General features: G+C 42.6%; 1 protein-coding gene across 1 annotated transcript in view; it reads right to left on the reverse strand.

The window, feature by feature from the left end:
- FARS2 (phenylalanyl-tRNA synthetase 2, mitochondrial) overlaps positions 1-17,176 on the reverse strand; it is a 1,707,987-nt gene that overhangs the window by 430,821 nt on the left and 1,259,990 nt on the right. The window lies entirely within an intron of this gene.

Genomic DNA, 17,176 nt, shown 5'->3' on the forward strand with positions numbered 1-17,176 from the left:
AACTATCCATTTAGTCACTATTACTAACTGTAGTTTTACATTCAATAGCCAAGACCAGACCTTTACCCTCCTTGAAAAAATCTTTGATAATTCCGATTTAGAAAAAAGGGGACGCCACTTACCCTGCTAATTATCGCCCGATTTCTTTACTTGACGGTACGGCTACATTAATGGGAAGGCTATTGTTAAATAAATTGGAAATTTGGGTAGCGGAAAAAAAGATCCTTGCTGAAGTACAGTACGGGTTCAGACACCGTAGGTGAACTATTGATTAGTGCCTCAACTTGTTATTAATAACAGGATAGTAGTTCCTGGTCAAAAAGGGCCAAATATACATGGCCTTTATGGACCTGTCCAAGGCCTTCGATTGTGTGGTACACAGCAAACTGTGGCACATTATGAAGGAAATGGGAGTGCAAGTCGCAATCATTGATTTATAAAACAGCTATAAATGGATGCCACCGCTATGATCTGCTCTGGAAGGCAAGGCAAATGCACAAATTCATCTAAAAACAAAAGGGGCGTTAGACAAGGGTTTGTATAGGCTCCGTTCCTTTTCGGCCTTTATACTAATAATTTAAACAAGGCCCTGAATAACAACTCCAAAGATACCCCTCAGGTACTGTCATTTCCCCTCCCAATTCTGCTTTACGCAGATGACACAGTCTTGCTGGCAAGGACCACTTGGCCCTCCAAAACCTAATTGTATAGTATTCGGCCTTTGTGACTGAACTGGACCTCCCTGTAAACAAAACTAAAACCTTCAATATGATGGTGGGTGGCCACAAAAAGAAGCTGATGAGATACCATCTAGCTGGGGGAAAAATAGAACAAGTTCAGTGTTTTAACTTCTTAGGCGTTGTCTTTGACTCAAAATTAAGCTGGGAGGAGGTGCCACAGAGTAGAGCAAATCACATGGCCAAAAGTATTGCTACAATATCTAGATTCTCTTAAAAATTGGGCAGTAAACCAATACAGGAAATGTCTAAAATGTACTTGGCCAAAAGAACATCCATTGCTACTTATGGGGCTGCAATCTGGGGAACAGCGGATGTGAAGGCACTCCAAGTCAAGAAGAAACATTAGTAAGAAGATTATTGTCAGTCCCACTAGCATCTAATCATTTTTATGTACACAAGGAAGCAAGCCTGCCCTTTATTAATGATATTATTAAATTGGCCCCGTTATCCATGTGGCTTTCAGTGTGGAAAATGAGCGTTGTCGATTTGAATCAAAAGATTTTAAAAGACATAATGAGTTTAGACTAGGCTCATACAATTCCCTAGTTACTCTATGTCAGACAAACCTACACAACGCTGGGGCTCGTGCATTTATACAATACACCTACCCTCTGCGAACAGTTTCCCAAATCAAGATTAAAAGAGCTTTGTAACAAGAATGTGTATTTAGACAGGTGGGAAAGATGCAGAGGGAAGCAATCGGTAAACTCTTAGCGTGACACCAGCCTCAACTTAAAGATGATTGTCTTAATTCATGTTTTAAAATTCATAATCATCATTCCTCGAAACCATTGATTATTTGGGGGGTATCCATTGTTTTGCACAAATCGTGTCTTTTATCTTAATATGAATTTAAGGGTTATTTAATTGCATTTGCACTGAAATCATTTTTTGAAGATTGTCTTTTGTATCTAAGGAATAGCTTTTTATGTATGTACTTTTATGCATTTTATTCAAATGTGAAATTAAAGTTTTGATTTATTGATAATTGTTCTAGATAAGAACGAGAAAGGCTCAATAATTATGTGGCAGCGCAGGTGAGGGAAGTGCTGTTTAGGCTCGACCTAAAAAGTGCCCCACTTTATCAAAACAAGTCAGTTTTGGGCAGTACGACACTGGTTAAGTGGTATGATCCCAAAACTAGTACCTGCTCCATCTCGGGTTTTTAGGTAGAGGTGCTGCTCATTAACCGGGTCTTTGAAGTGCATTAGCAATGGTGCAATAGATAGGGGGATGGATGCTCCCTTGGCATCACCGTGAACAGGCAAGTGGCCTATAGCTTGGTCCCTTTATAAGAACTATTAACTTGATATTGGGTTTGGCTAATTTTTTACAAATTCTAGTAATTATTGGTGAGGCAGCAAAGGCCTTTTGCCAGTGCTCTGCTGGGAAAACATACTTTCCACAACTTTGTTCCAATACTACGGGCCTCATTTGGCGTTTAGAGGGAACGGAAAATCCTCATATTTCTGAGAGAAATTAAAAAAACGAAATTTCCTCCACTCTATTGTTATGGAGGAAATTCGGACTGAGAAATCTACTGCATGGGTACAGTTTCTCCAGAAACCAGAGGGATTTCAATTCTCTCCAAACTATAAATCAGGTTCTGAGCTTTTTAGGGTGTCATGTAAGCTTGTGTAGCACCTGTGGTATCAAGACTCTCCAAAGCTCTCCGGGGTCAGTCCACATTGGCTCTAAGACAGACAGCAGGAAGGACTATAAGCTTGTGGTACACCACTAAAGGCTTTATACAAAATTGCTGGGGTCTCCTTAAGACACTCAACATAAATGTTTCTTGCCACACTGATTACCCATATAACCTGTATGGTTAATTTGCTGTGATTCATAGAGGACTTGTGTAGTAGACTAGGCAATACATATGGGAGCACTAGGAAGAGACTATTATAGGATTGTAATGGGAAGGAGGGATTGTAGAAAAGTTGCATAATCTCGAAGGACAGCAAAAATAGCAGGACGTGAAAGCAATTTCCAGGAATGAGCTCCCTTAGAGACCTCTCATTTAGAATACTGTTCTATAGGAAATCATCCCATGGGTTATTTGCTTTCCAATAGGATGATTTTGTTTATCTTCCCGCTCCTCGACGCTCCAATTTATAATGTGTAGCTTAAGGCCGCAGTTAATGACTTGGAAGAAACCTTTTTGATATGTATAAACTTAAATGCTCTCTTAAAGGAGATGCTATGTGTTCTGCTGATATTTTGTTGAATTGGCTACCTCTGTATCAACTGCTACAAATGTTTTTTGTTTTTTTTTAAATGGAATTGTACAGGCTATGCAATGTCAAGAACCTCACAAGTGAAATCTGTACTGCTTCCCCATTTTTTTTCTTTCTTGCTCCTATGCTCGGATGAAGTTAGATCGCCATCTTATTTGATCTATGTGTTTAATAATGACTTTAATGTGCAATAGAAACTGTTGTTTGAAGAGACAGCCAACCGTAGTGTAGCATGGATGATAAGGGCTCTAGTGTAAACAATGAAAATGGTCCTTTTGAGTGCTGTTGGGGTACTACAATACAGGAATCATCTGGGCTCTTGGCCCCGTTGCCACTGCACCTGCTTTGTCAACGGTAGGTCAGTTAGCTTAGCATCTGTTGAAGATGATATAACCCCATTCTATTGCATGCTTTATATTACATGGCCATGCTATTTCCTCCACAGCATTGACTATCGCTGTATCGTAAGGGTAAGTAAATGTGGAGTTTAGAAGAGTAAATACATACCTAGCTAGATTCAGAGTTAAAAATTTCAAATAAATATTTGCTTTGTAGTGGTAGGTGATATTGTTGTTGGTGAATGCTATCAACCGTGATACAGAGTCAAACAAACCTGCAACAATATCTGTGTGACTGGTAGGTCACAGCAATGAATCTCAGTTGGACTGACTCAGTTTTTCATCATTCTGAGCTCAATAAAATGACTGCCATACAGCTGAGCTAAAAATAACAGAGTGTAATTTATCTTGCCTCAAACACGAAAAGATCGAATTGGAGAGAGGATTCTCACAGACACACAGGAACAGCGGGTCTAATTACTGCAGTGTTTTCTTGCATTGTTCATTTGAATGTGGGGCAATGTAAGTCCGTGCTCTTGGGACACCAAATTGGAAATTTTTCTGTTAATCCAAGGTGCTGCTTTAAATAGATGGAGAAAGGATAAATTAAAAAGTCTATTTTAACTATATTCAGCTTCAGAGTAAAAACTATAATTAGTCCCACGTTGTTCGATCCCAACAACTATGCTGGTTTAGAAATAGATATCATAGATAAACTACTCAAGTTATACTTGTTACAAAAGTCATCTAGAATTGTTTGTGTGTGTCTGTGTGCGTGTGTGTGTGTGTGCGTGCGTGTGCGTGCGTTTGCGTGTGTGTGCGTGCGTGCGTGTGTGTATATATACATACACATATACACACATTTACAAAAAAACAAAAGTTAATGATAAGTTATAGTTAGGAATACTTTATTTATATTTGCTATATAAACCCAACTTAAACTACACAAACAGTACACATTCTAAAATTATAGTTATCATTTATGGACCACTTTCAAACTAAAACGTGAAACTTATAACTCACATTTACACTTACCCACCACCTTAACATTCATATAAATCGCGCATCTCCATGCACAGTCTTCTCACCTCACTCGCCACACTACATTAACTATAATTCACCACTGTACCATGCACTATGTTCTGTCACTTTATATAATTTCAGATGTCATAAGTGTTATAATTAATGCTAACATTTCACATGCTCTAACTTCTGTAATATACAAGGGTATAGGTAGCGCATGGAGAAGGGGCGAGTTATAGTTATTATATAGTTTGGCGAGTGAGGTGAGAAGACTGTGTATGGAGATGCACGATTTATATGAATGTTAAGGTGATGGGTAAGTATAAATGTGAGTTAAAAGTATCACATTTTAGTTTGAAAGTGGTGCATAAATGATAACTATAATTTTAGAATGTCTACTGTTTGTTAAGTTTAAGTTGGGTTTGTATAGCAAATATAAATAAAGTATTCCTAACTATAACTTATCATTAACCTTTGTTTTTTTTTGTAAATGTGTGTATATGTACGAGGTATATGAATTTTAATATGGTGCATAAGTATAAATGTGAGTTATAAGTATGGCATATTGTTCAACCTGACAGCCTTAGGGTGGTCTTCCCCTAACCTTTTGCCTGCTCCCCTCCATTTCTCTGTATATTATTTTGCTGGCTTTAGGACTCTGCACAATTTCCCACTGCTAACCAGTGCTAAAGAGCATGTTCTCTCTCCCTAAAACATGGTAACATTGGCTTCTACCCAATTGTCATATTTAATTTACTTATAAGCTATGTTCTCTCCAACCGGCACGCCTGGGCGCGCGCGCACACTGCCTTCACCAAGCGCTCAGAACTAATCTGAAAGTGCGCAAATCGCTCGAGAAATTAGGAAGGAGAGAGCCTGCCTTTTGTTAGTAGATCGTCTTTTGGAAAGACTATCAGTGTGAAAGGCAGTGTTGCTGAGAAAGAGAAAACCAACACGCTTGGAAGTGGGTCGTAGGTATCGGACCCCTGTGGTGGTTGAAAGCTGTACAACATCCTGGGCGTGCAGAGCACAGAAGATGGGTGGGGTGAGGGTGATTTCTGCTCGTTTAAATGCCTTTTAGCTACCGCTGATCTAAATCATTAAAAACTTTAAACCGCTGCTTAAAAAAACTTCGCTGATTTAATGGGACTGAAACACGGAGCTAAGACTGTAAATAAAACATTAATATGCATACTGCTTGCCCTGGGGTATGAGACCGCATTGTCGATGAATGAACAGGCAAGGTTCGCAAAGGTTGGCATCCATTTTGCCTTAAGTCCTTACCCGTTAGTTTTTCCAGACAGTGCCCGCATTTCCTGTGGTGTGGTTTCCCCAGACAGAAAATAAATGTATAGGAAACGAGTAAGCGCTCGTATTCCAGGGGCTTTGTTTCCGTGTGTAGACATCAGCAGTGCCAGCGTCTGCAGGCTTACACAGGTTTGGTCATTATAGTGTAACCCTCAGAACCGGGCTCCTGTTCCCAAGCGGGAGTGTGTCATCCCTGTCTGGAGAGCGGGGCCTGGTGAGGGGACACCACTCTGGGGAATCTACTTTAGTACGGGCTTTACTGCCTCAAAACCCTGATCTCTCTCACGTGCAGGTTGCAGCTGTTATTCTTGTATTGTAGGGACTAGGGAGCAGGTTTGGTACTTCATTTTGTTGGTGAAGGACATCTGCCCATAGAGCCCATCCGATATGTGCCACCTGTGGCATCAGTGTTTTCCACTCAGAGCCTTGTAATCCCACTTTCACCCTTTATATTTTTTCACAGCATTCAACATGCTGTTTTTTAATAGACTTTGATTGCCTGAAGGTGTCAAAGAACTAAGGCCAACATAACATTCACAGTCTATCGCTAATATACTCTGGTGCACAGCTGTATTATATTTTCCCTGCTTCTCCTTCTGGCCTGTCACTTTCTTCCTAGATTCGTGTAGGGACAATACACGCTGACATATGTTTGGCCTTGCTGCCATACCGTGCATTTTTGGTGTTTTTTTCATTTTGACTTTAACAGAGATACAGCCTATTTTATTAATCAAGGCATCACATCACATGAGCTTTAAACGAAATAAAGATGAGGTGTTTAGGCAACGTGATGTGGAGTATGGCTGTCTGTCACCAGATAAAATGAATACTGTTGACATTTATTTATTTATTTAGCTGTTTTATAGCGCGCTCTATTACTACCAGAGTATCCTGGCGCGAAAAAGAAAAACAAGCAAGAGGCCATCAGAAAAGAATTATAAAAGCTAATAGGCAATTCTGAAAAGATAGGTTTTGAGTGCCTTCTTAAAAGGAACAAAATTTTCAATCGATCTCAAGGGTAGAGGTAGGGTGTTCCAAGTCCGAGCTGCGACAACAGCAAGTGACTGGCCTCCCAGACGTAATCGCTGAAAGCGGGGCACTCTCAGGAAATTACAGTCAGATGAGCGTAGAGACCGAGTGGGGATATAGCGGCTAAATCTTTTCCTCAGGTAAGAAGGCCCAAGGTCATTGACTGCTTTGAATGCTAATGTAAGGATTTTAAAAATTATCCTTTGCGCAATCGGCAGCCAATGTAGTTCCTTCATATGTATTCGCACACTTTCTCTACTTGGGACTTTGCACAGCAAACGTGCCGTCGCATTTTGGATAACCTGCAGTCGCGCAACTAACAAGGCCGGAGTTCCGCTAAAAAGAGAGTTGGCATAGTCGAGCCAAGATAAAATAAAAGCCCTCGCAACCGACTCTCTTGCTGAAGATGGCAAATAAGGAAAGAACTTTCTCATGGCTTTAAGGGATCCGAAGCACACCCCTGTGAGTTTTTTTATGTGTGCTTCGAATCTCAGATCTTCTCCAAACCAAACTCCCAAGTTCTTTGCAGAGATGGTAACTGAGCCTGGTTGGGGAAAATCAGACGGCCACAAGAGTTCTCTAAAATTGGGCGGAAATTGGCCATACAACAAAATTTCGGTTTAGTCTTCGTTGCATTTCAGCTGTGCCACTGCTAGCCAGTTAAACACAGCGGAAAGGCACGAACGGACAACCTCTGTGTTAGTTGCTGCATCCTGCCAAGTAAATAAAAGCTGCGTATCGTCTGCATACGCTATGATTTTAGCTCCCATTTGTTCGGCCAGCACAATAAGAGGGGTAAGGTATATATTAAAAAGCAGGGGGCTCAATGTAGATCCCTGAGGAACCCCGGTAGTAAGGGGCCTAATCGAGGATGAAAAAGGTGGGATCCAAACCTGCTGAGACCTGTCCGATAGAAAAGACTTTACCCATTCCAATGCTGAACCCTGTACACCAATCTCAGCCAAACGCGTCAGGAGGCGTGAGTGCGGGACAGTGTCAAATGCGGCAGAGAGGTCCAATAAAATCAGAAGCGCTCTGCCGCCACTGTCCAGACACTCCCTGATTGCCTCAGTGATCTCCACCAAAGCCGACTCCGTGCTATAAGCTGCACGGAAGCCAGACTGAGCAGGATGTAAAACCTCAGAGGATTCTACAAAGGCATTCAACTGAGCAAATGCAAGTTTCTCACCAATTTTTGCCATGGCTGGGAGTAGAGATATGGGTCTATAGTTACTCGGCACAGTTGGATCTGCACCTGTCTTCTTCAACAAGGGAAGCAGCTTAGCCTGTTTCCATTCGTTAGGAACCCTAGCTGTTGTAAAAGATAAGCCCATTATTTGAGAAACCTCAGGTGCCACTACTTCTGCCACTTCAGCCAACACCCGGGGAGGTATCACCAGGGGCACCGGATTTTAACGAATTGATTGCCACCAAGGTATCATCCACTGAAGGGGGAATACAACTCTCCATAGTGTAAATGGGTGAAACATTAGGTCCAACATTATCAGCAGTCCAACTCCCACCGCCAATTGCTCTAAGACTTTGTTGAATTTTAGCGATTTTTGTCAGGAAAAAGGAGGAGAGACTTTCGCACCATTCAGTAGAGGGTTTCATCGATATTTGTTCGGCACAGGGAGAAAGAAAACTCTTAACTATAGAAAAAATTTCACGGCTGTTGTTATTCGCCCTCTCAATTCTTCTAGCAAAATATTCAGTTTTAGCCAGTTTGATGTTAGCATAATATTCTCGCTGAGCCGAACGGTAAGCTACCTTTGCTTGTGGGCAATAGGCCACCCTCCATACTCGCTCCAAGTTTTTGCAAGCTAGTTTACTAGTGCGTAGTTGGGGCGAATACCAGGGTTGCGAAGGAGTCATCCTACTTCTACCGGAATCTGTCACCTTCGATGAGGCAGACATAGCCGCTCTTATTCAACTGTCAAAGATCTGCACTGCAGGAACTAATTCTCCTCCCAGAGTGGGCCTATTCTGATCAAGCCGAGCAGAGAAATTACCTACATTGATCTTTGGGGAGCACATATTCATAGAGGCCTTGGGTGAATCTTTCATGGCCGACCACGAAAATCTAATAAGCTGATGATCAGTCCAAGTTAATATTTGGGGGGCCTCAACCTTCAGCGGAAAGTTAGAACAAATGACATCTAAAATATGCCCACCTGTATGTGTAGGGGAGGAAACCCATTGGGTTAGAGAAGCCAGGTCAAAGGAGTCAGATAAAAGCTTACTTTCCTGACGTTCCTGACAGTCAACATGAATATTTAGGTCACCGAGCAGTAAAAAACGAGAAAACCTCACTGCTCGGGGAGCAGGGACAGACTAATGCAAATAAGTCTGTCCCTGGCCCAGTGCATCATGGGAACAGGGCAGCTTGTTTCCTTCACAGTATAAGAATTGGCTTGGTAGTTTGGTCTGCCCAGTTCCCATGATGCACTGGGCCAGGGACAGACTAATTTGCATGTAGCCAGATTCTGAGCTGGGATGGTGCAGTGAGCTAAAAAACTGTGATGGATCAAGCCCTGATCTTTGGACTGGGTAAGAGTGGTCTGCTTAATTCAGACACTCTGTTCATCACCACCCCCCTTTTCTGAATCATTTTGTCCACCATAAGCGTGGAAGGGTATACTCAGACATGAGTCCCTTGCTCACTGCACCATCAGGATTCAAGCAAGACGAACCGAAGACCGCTGAAATGCCAGAAACCGGTCCCCGGAAGCTTGTTTCCTTCCCAGTATAAGAATTGGCTTGGTAGTTTGGTCTGACCTGTTCCCATGATGCACTGGGCCAGTGACAGACTAATTTGCATGTAGCCAGGTTCTGAGCTGGGATGGTGCAGTGAGCTAAAAAACGGTGATGGGTCAAGCCCTGATCTTTGGACTGGGTAAGAGTGGTCTGCTTAATTCAGACACTCTGTTCATCACCACCCCCCTTTTCTGAATCATTTTGTCCACCATAAGCGTGGAAGGGTATACTCAGACATGAGTCCCTTGCTCACTGCACCATCAGGGTTCAAGCAAGTCGGGCCGAAGACAGCTGAAATGCCAGAAACCGGTCCCCGGAAGCTTGTTTCCTTCCCAGTATAAGAATTGGCTTGGTAGTTTGGTCTGCCCTGTTCCCATGATGCACTGGGCCAGGGACAGGCTAATTTGCATGTAGCCAGGTTCTGAGCTGGGATGGTGCAGTGAGCTAAAAAACGGTGATGGGTCAAGCCCTGATCTTTGGACTGGGTAAGAGTGGTCTGCTTAATTCAGACACTCTGTTCATCACCACCCCCCTTTTCTGAATCATTTTGTCCACCATAAGCGTGGAAGGGTATACTCACACATGAGTCCTTTGCTCACTGCACCATCAGGATTCAAGCAAGCCGGGCCGAAGACGGCTAAAATGCCAGAAACCAGTCCCCGGAAGCTTGTTTCCTTCCCAGTATAAGAATTGGCTTGGTAGTTTGGTCTGCCCTGTTCCCATGATGCACTGGGCCAGGGACAGACTAATTTGCATGTAGCCAGGTTCTGAGCTGGGATGGTGCAGTGAGCTAAAAAACGGTGATGGGCCAAGCCCTGATCTTTGGACTGGGTAAGAGTGGTCTGCTTAATTCAGACACTCTGTTCATCACCACCCCCCTTTTCTGAATCATTTTGTCCACCATAAGCGTGGAAGGGTATACTCAGACATGAGTCCCGTGCTCACTGCACCATCAGGATTCAAGCGAGCCGGGCCGAAGATGGCTGAAAAGCCAGAAACCGGTCCCCGGAAGCTTGTTTCCTTCCCTGTAGAAGAATTGGCTTGGTAGTTTGGTCTGCCCTGTTCCCATGATGCACTGGGCCAGGGACAGACTCATTTGCATGTAGCCAGGCTCTGAGCTGGGATGGTGCAGTGAGCTAAAAAACGGTGATGGATCCAGCCCTGATCTTTGGACTGGGTAAGAGTGGTCTGCTTAATTCAGACACTCTGTTCATCACCACCCCCCTTTTCTGAATCGAAATAGAACCTAAGTCACAGATGAAATCTGATGATGTAATATTGTTGGTACAGCATGCAAAGCCGCAGGCAGAGCAAGAGGAGTTGAGCCTTACTGGGTCAATATCAACACATGTTAATCCTTTATCTGATGATGGGCGTAACACCAACAAATCCGATCGCGTATATCTGATCTTAGTTGTAATCAAGGTCTGTGTCTGCATGGCAGCCCGCCCTGCGTCCGCCACGTCCGAGGCGCGGATGGGCGCAGACGGGCTGACCTTTGGCTTACCTTCGGCGCGCCGAAGGCGTGCCCGCCATGTGCGACCGCTGCGCGCTATTGCAGGCATGCTAATTTTATGCCGTGTCCTCTCTCCCCCAGCTAGAACGCTGCCACCAGTTCTGCTGGGGAGAGGGACTACTCTCAAGATGGCCGCCCACCCTCACCACAACCGTAACAGCAGCCGCGGTGAAAGGGGCCAGGAGAGGCTTGTCAAGATTAACGGGTGAGTCAGAGCTCGCCCGCGATGTACCTGCACAACGAAAAAGGGTTAGGCAGAGTAAAATATGAATAAAAGGGATACAAGAGTTTTGTTTTAAAAACGAACAAACAGTCTTAAAATCACCGCTGTTCTAACTAATATGGCCACAAGCAAAGCGGGAGTAACAGGGAGCTGCCACCACCCCAAACACACCGCAAAGACTACCGCCCTCGGCTGAATTTATGCCGTGTCCTCTCTCCCCCAGCTAGAACGCTGTCACCAGTTCTGCTGGGGAGAGGGACTACTCTCAAGATGGCCGCCCACCCTCACCACAACCGTAACAACAGCCGCGGTGAAAGGGGCCAGGAGAGGCTTGTCAAGATTAACGGGTGAGTCAGAGCTCGCCCGCGATGTACCTGCACAATGAAAAAGGGTTAGGCAGAGTAAAATATGAATAAAAGGGATACAATAGTTTTGTTTTAAAAACGAACAAACAGTCTTAAAATCACCGCTGTTCTAACTAATATGGCCACAAGCAAAGCGGGAGTAACAGGGAGCTGCCACCACCCCAAACACACCGACATAAACCATTCTGTTATATAGGTGTGCAATGGTGTCTGTGTCGTCTGCAGTGTTATAACATTTACATCTACACCAGAATGAGGTGTGCATCTACAGCAGTCTGATATGTGCATCAGCAAAAGTAAAATATGTACTAATATAATGTAATAAACGACATCGAGCACACAATAGACAAAGATGCATGGCAAAACTCCTAAAGGTACACAAGGAACGATGGCTGCTTCATCGATACTGTCCAATGTGCCACCAGTTTATTCCTTTCCATTTAAGAATTTCAAATATCCAAGTTTGATAAAAGTTCCAACATCACAGGCTACATCCTTTAGATATTAACAAGCTTTAGCTCTAGTGGTATGCAGTCTTGTGCTTGTTCCGAGGTGGACCTGTGTATGGTTGGCTGCCCCAGTTAAAAAAAAAATTTTGTTGCATTCTGGAATTTTTAGCGTTATTTGTCCAGTTATAAAAAACTGGACTTCCAGTCCCAGAATACAAAGAAAACCTAGACTGAAGCGGCGAGTCATACAGAGGACTGGGAAACTTTGATGCCAGTGTGAAAATCCCTTGCATAGGGTTAATGGATTGTGTGAAATTTGCTTGTACTTTATTTTAAAATTATTTCAACTGTTCCAGTGAAAAGAAAGTAAAACAAGCATTCGCATAGCCAATAGGTCTCACCTTTGGGACCTTATAAGTGTTTAGCCATGCAAAAGTTGATGTTGTTGCACCAAGGATATTGTGCTGCATAACTAAAAACATATACGGTCCCAAAAGCGAGACCTATTGGCCATGCAAATGCTCTCTGCCCCCCTAACACACTCTTTTTTTTATCTTTAATAAGCGCGGCTCCGTCTTCATGGACATCGTGCTATGCAATGCAATAGGTGTTGCTTTTGGTATTGTAAATAACATGCGTTATTGCGAGACCTACTGCATTGTAAAGGCTTGTTTTTCCTATGAGCCTGGGGGTGTGAGCTGCACAGAAGGGCTTTTGCCAGGTCTGCCTTTGCCACATCTGCTTGGTATAGAGCAAAAAAAACAGTTTTTAGAAAACCTTAAAAGTGACAGAGCTCTACTTCACAGCTCTGCTACTTTTAAGGTTTTCTACAAACAGGGCATTTTAGCAGGACAGCGTTTATTCACAGGGCTGTTGTCAAGAAACAGCTGCAGTTAGGTTCACCACCTTTCAAGGGGGAAAACACCACCTCTTTTTAAGAGTCTGCAAGGGCATGATACTAATTAGGACTGTAAACAAAATCGAATGTACTCCTTAGGAACATGAATTGTATGCCTTTGTTTACCTTAATTATTTTTAAGGCACTGTTAACTCCACTCTGGAACACCTTTGAAAAAGTTTTCTATTCATAATTCCTGTTTGAAGTTGTACCGATAAGGGCTAAAAATAATAGCTTGAAGTCATTCTTCTTATTTTTGTACCGACCGGACATTACAATACCAGTGGTAGAAAACAAACCAGGTGGCTACCCTTGCTGCAGTCCATTATGCATCGTGCACAAAGAAAGTACATCACATGAACATCATATGGTACAGTATTTATGACACCCCCAAAACCCAACGAGGTACTGAAGCACTTAGATGACACTGCAGAATATAAACAGCCAATTGGTAACGTAATTAACAGCTGTGTGCCAGCTGTATTCCTGTTTGCAATGTTGATGGTGTATTATATAGCAATAGAAATATCACTTTAATGGTCATTTGTTTGGACATTATACCGGACATGAGAGTTTCTGTGTGTCTGTTTAACAATAAATAATATACTAAGGCCCAGATTCTCAAAGGTTGAGCGTCAGGTTAGCATTACTTTTTCAATGCTAAGCCGACAAAGCCTGTTTTGGGATTTACAAAGCAAAGCAAAAAAATATTTGCTTTGGTTTGTATGGAAAAGTAACACAAAGCAGTGCTAAATGCTGCGTTGCATTACTTTGCATTAAGTGGGTGTCACATGGGTGGTACATGGGTGTTCCCATTTGTTTGGACAGCTATGTCTTCATGTGGGACAGAACATCAGCCAAGGACTAAATAAAGCTGGACCATGTCTCAGCCTGTAGAGCCATGCACTGTCTCCCAGTTAAGATTTACACCCCCATTTATAGCCTAAATCTGTCTCCTTAATTATTCGAAACCCTCACGGATGCTTAATTCCCGAACCCCAATTTCTTCTACAGAAATGCACCTTCATTTTCAAGGGATCTCATTTAATTGGTTGAATTGATTGGAATTAAATCAAAACACACATTAAGCACTTGTTAGCTTATAGACAGCATTTGCTTGCGTAGAGATTTTTTGTATGTCGGCAAACGTAGCCTTACCTGTGGTGCATAAACATCCTCCTTTGCTGCACACAGAGGAACAAAATTAGAGGGAACATTGCTTATAAGTCCCTAGTAAAGTACACACCATGTGCCCAGGGCCTGTAAAATCAATGCTACTAGTGGGCTTGCAGCACTGCTTGTGCCACCCACCCAAGTAGCCCCTAACCACGTACCAGGCCTGCCACTGCATTGCATGTATGTGCAGTTTACTGCCTCTTCGACTTGCATTTAAAACTAATTGTCAAGCCTTAAAAGCCCCTTATATTACATCTAAGTCACCTCTAAGGTAGCTCCAATGAGGTCCTAAAGGCATGGTGCAGTGTAAATAAAAGGTAGGACATGAATTGGTAGGTTTTACATGTCTTGGTAGTGACAAACAGGTACAATTCGTTTTTCACTACTGTGAGGGCTTCTCCTCTTATAGGCTAGCATTGGAAATTACTTAAAATACCTTTAAGCTGTAATTCCTGATTAGAAAGGAGCAGCTACATCATGGTTCATATCTTTGGAATGGTAATGATAAATCATCTTTACTGGTAAAGTCGGATTTAATATTTCTATTTTAGAAATACCACTTTCAGAAAGTGGGCATTCCTTTGTTTTCACTGCTCAGTCTGCCTTGCAGCCTGTCTCCAATAGACATCTGGGCTGGGTGACAGTTACACTTGCGCATTCCCTCCAGAGACAATCACAACCACAGGAAGACTAGGTGTGGCTGAATACTCATCTACATTCTGATGGCCCTTCCTGGAGAGGAAGGGGCTCACACTTACACTTCAAACGGTAGTGGCCTGACCCCACAAAAAGGACTGACTACTCCCCACAGGTAGCCTGGCAGACAGAACTGGGTTGAAATGTATACTGGCACACTTCAAAGCCATTCTTTGAAGTCTCCCCCACTTCAAAGGCATATTTGGGTATAAGTACTGGTGCTCTGACCCCATCAAATCAGACACTTCTGGACCTACACCAGAAGCTCTGTCAGAAGAACCGCTGTGCTGCTGAAAGGACTCAACTGGCCTGCTGATCTGGAAGGCCTGCTTTTCTGTTTGCTGCACTGCTGCCGGCTGTTTTCTGACTGCTGAAGGATCTCCAAGGGCTTGTTAGCTTGCCTCCTGTTGCTTGAGAATCATTGATATAAAAGTCTTTACCCCTGCTCCTGTGTATAACTCACTGGAAGTTCTTGCATCATGGATTTCGATGCATCTCCAGTCTGCGTGCCGCAGTAGTAAAATCGTTGCATCAGTTCAGAACTAGCGCTTTGCCTCCAGACATCACCGCATTGAACAGAGTATCTCCACTGCTGCAGCTTGGTGAGATCGACGCATCCCCTTGACTGTGTGGCAGAAACCAGCACATCGGTCAACTCCTCTCGATTCCGGCACATGTTTCGGGAACTGACGTATGCCTTTACTGCATGGTGAAGATCGACGCATCTCTCTGCCTACGACCAGGAAAGGGACTTTGTTCACCAGGGCCTGTGTGGGTCCTGTAGCCAGCTGGTACTCAATCACGGTCAACCTGAACTTTGACTGTGCCCTAGCCCAGTGCAACCTATAGTAATCTTTTTAGCACTACTTATGCACTACTTATTTTTAAGTGCTTTACTGGATTTATTTCTTCAAAATTCAATATCTTAACTTCTACACATTGGATTTTTGTCTATTTGGTCTTGTTTTGTTAATAAAGTCATACTTATTGTCGTGTTGTTAATGTGTTACTGTATCAGTTATTGCACAAATACTTTACACATTGCCTTCTAAGTTAAGCCGGCCTGCCTGCTCTGTGCCAAGCTACCAGTGGATGAACACAAGATAATTTAGGTAGTGTTGAGACTCACTCTGACTAGGATTGTGGTCCCTACTTGGACAGGGTGCATACCTCTGCCTACTAGAGACCCAATTTCTAACACATATTAATTTGACAGTGGTGCATAAATGATACATTAAAAATATAACTATAATTTTAGAATGTCTAATGTTTGTGTAGTTTATGTTGGGTTTGCATAACAAACATAAATAACACTTTGCTAACAATTTTAACCTTTAATTTTTATTATGAATTCCAATGATTTTCCTAATCTTAGTAACGAGTTTGGAATATTTTTCTAGTTTAGTTTTTTGAAGTGGAGTTTTATTAAGTGGAGTGTGGTACAATATACTGGAAGAGAGTGTTGTAAGTCTACTATGGTACAGTATATTGTGGTATAGTGGAGTAAATTGTAATCAGGTATACTGACTGAAGTGGTGTACAGTGGAATGGCATAAGGTGGAGTGGCATAGAGTGAATTAGGATACAGTGTCAGATATTATAGTGGTATAGAATGTAGTGGCGGACACTACAGTGATATATAGTGTGATAGCATAGAATGGAGTATGGTAAAATAGAGTTCTGTTCTCTAAATATTGTAGAGTGCATATTGCCCACTGTACAGTTGTACAGTGGAGTGCTAAAGACTGAAGTGCTGTATAGAGCAATGGAATAGGGTTCATTATCGAACCGTAGAGTGTAGTGAATGTTTTTTAGTGTAGTGGCGTAGAATGTAGACTTGTAAAGTGCAATAGCATATAGTGGATTGTAGTATAGTACAGTGACATATACCACATTTTGGTTCAATGAGTGCTGCTGAGTAGAGTAACATACACTACAGTACTGTACTATGAAGTGGGGGCATAGTCGGAAAGCATATAGTGGAATAGCGTAAACGAATTGTGCAAAGTGAATAGCATACAGTTGCAAGCAGTACAGTGTGGGGGTGTCCAGAAACTGTCATACACAAACATGTAATAGAATAGTTATATATTGTGCTATGGTGTGCCATGTAAAATTCAAGGTATACCACAGTACTTTGGGTCCACAACTGCCTATGTGATTGGTTCATGGCTTTGTTTACCAAAGGTAAAAATCAGCCATATATTATCACAAATTTACATTATTGTGTGGTCAGCGTTTTGCTGAATTGTGGCTTAGGGTGTTACATATAATTAAGTATTAAGTTGTATTGTTATTAACAACCTAGTACCACTTTATTTCAGTGATAGTAGGTTACCTTTTTTGTGTATAATGTTGAGTCCAGCTCACTCAATACAGCACACCTGCCCATTGCTTCCTCCTTCACCTGATTCCAGAAGC

This window comes from Lissotriton vulgaris, chromosome 4_1 (assembly GCF_964263255.1).
Source record: "Lissotriton vulgaris chromosome 4_1, aLisVul1.2, whole genome shotgun sequence".
Classification (NCBI taxonomy): domain Eukaryota; kingdom Metazoa; phylum Chordata; class Amphibia; order Caudata; family Salamandridae; genus Lissotriton; species Lissotriton vulgaris.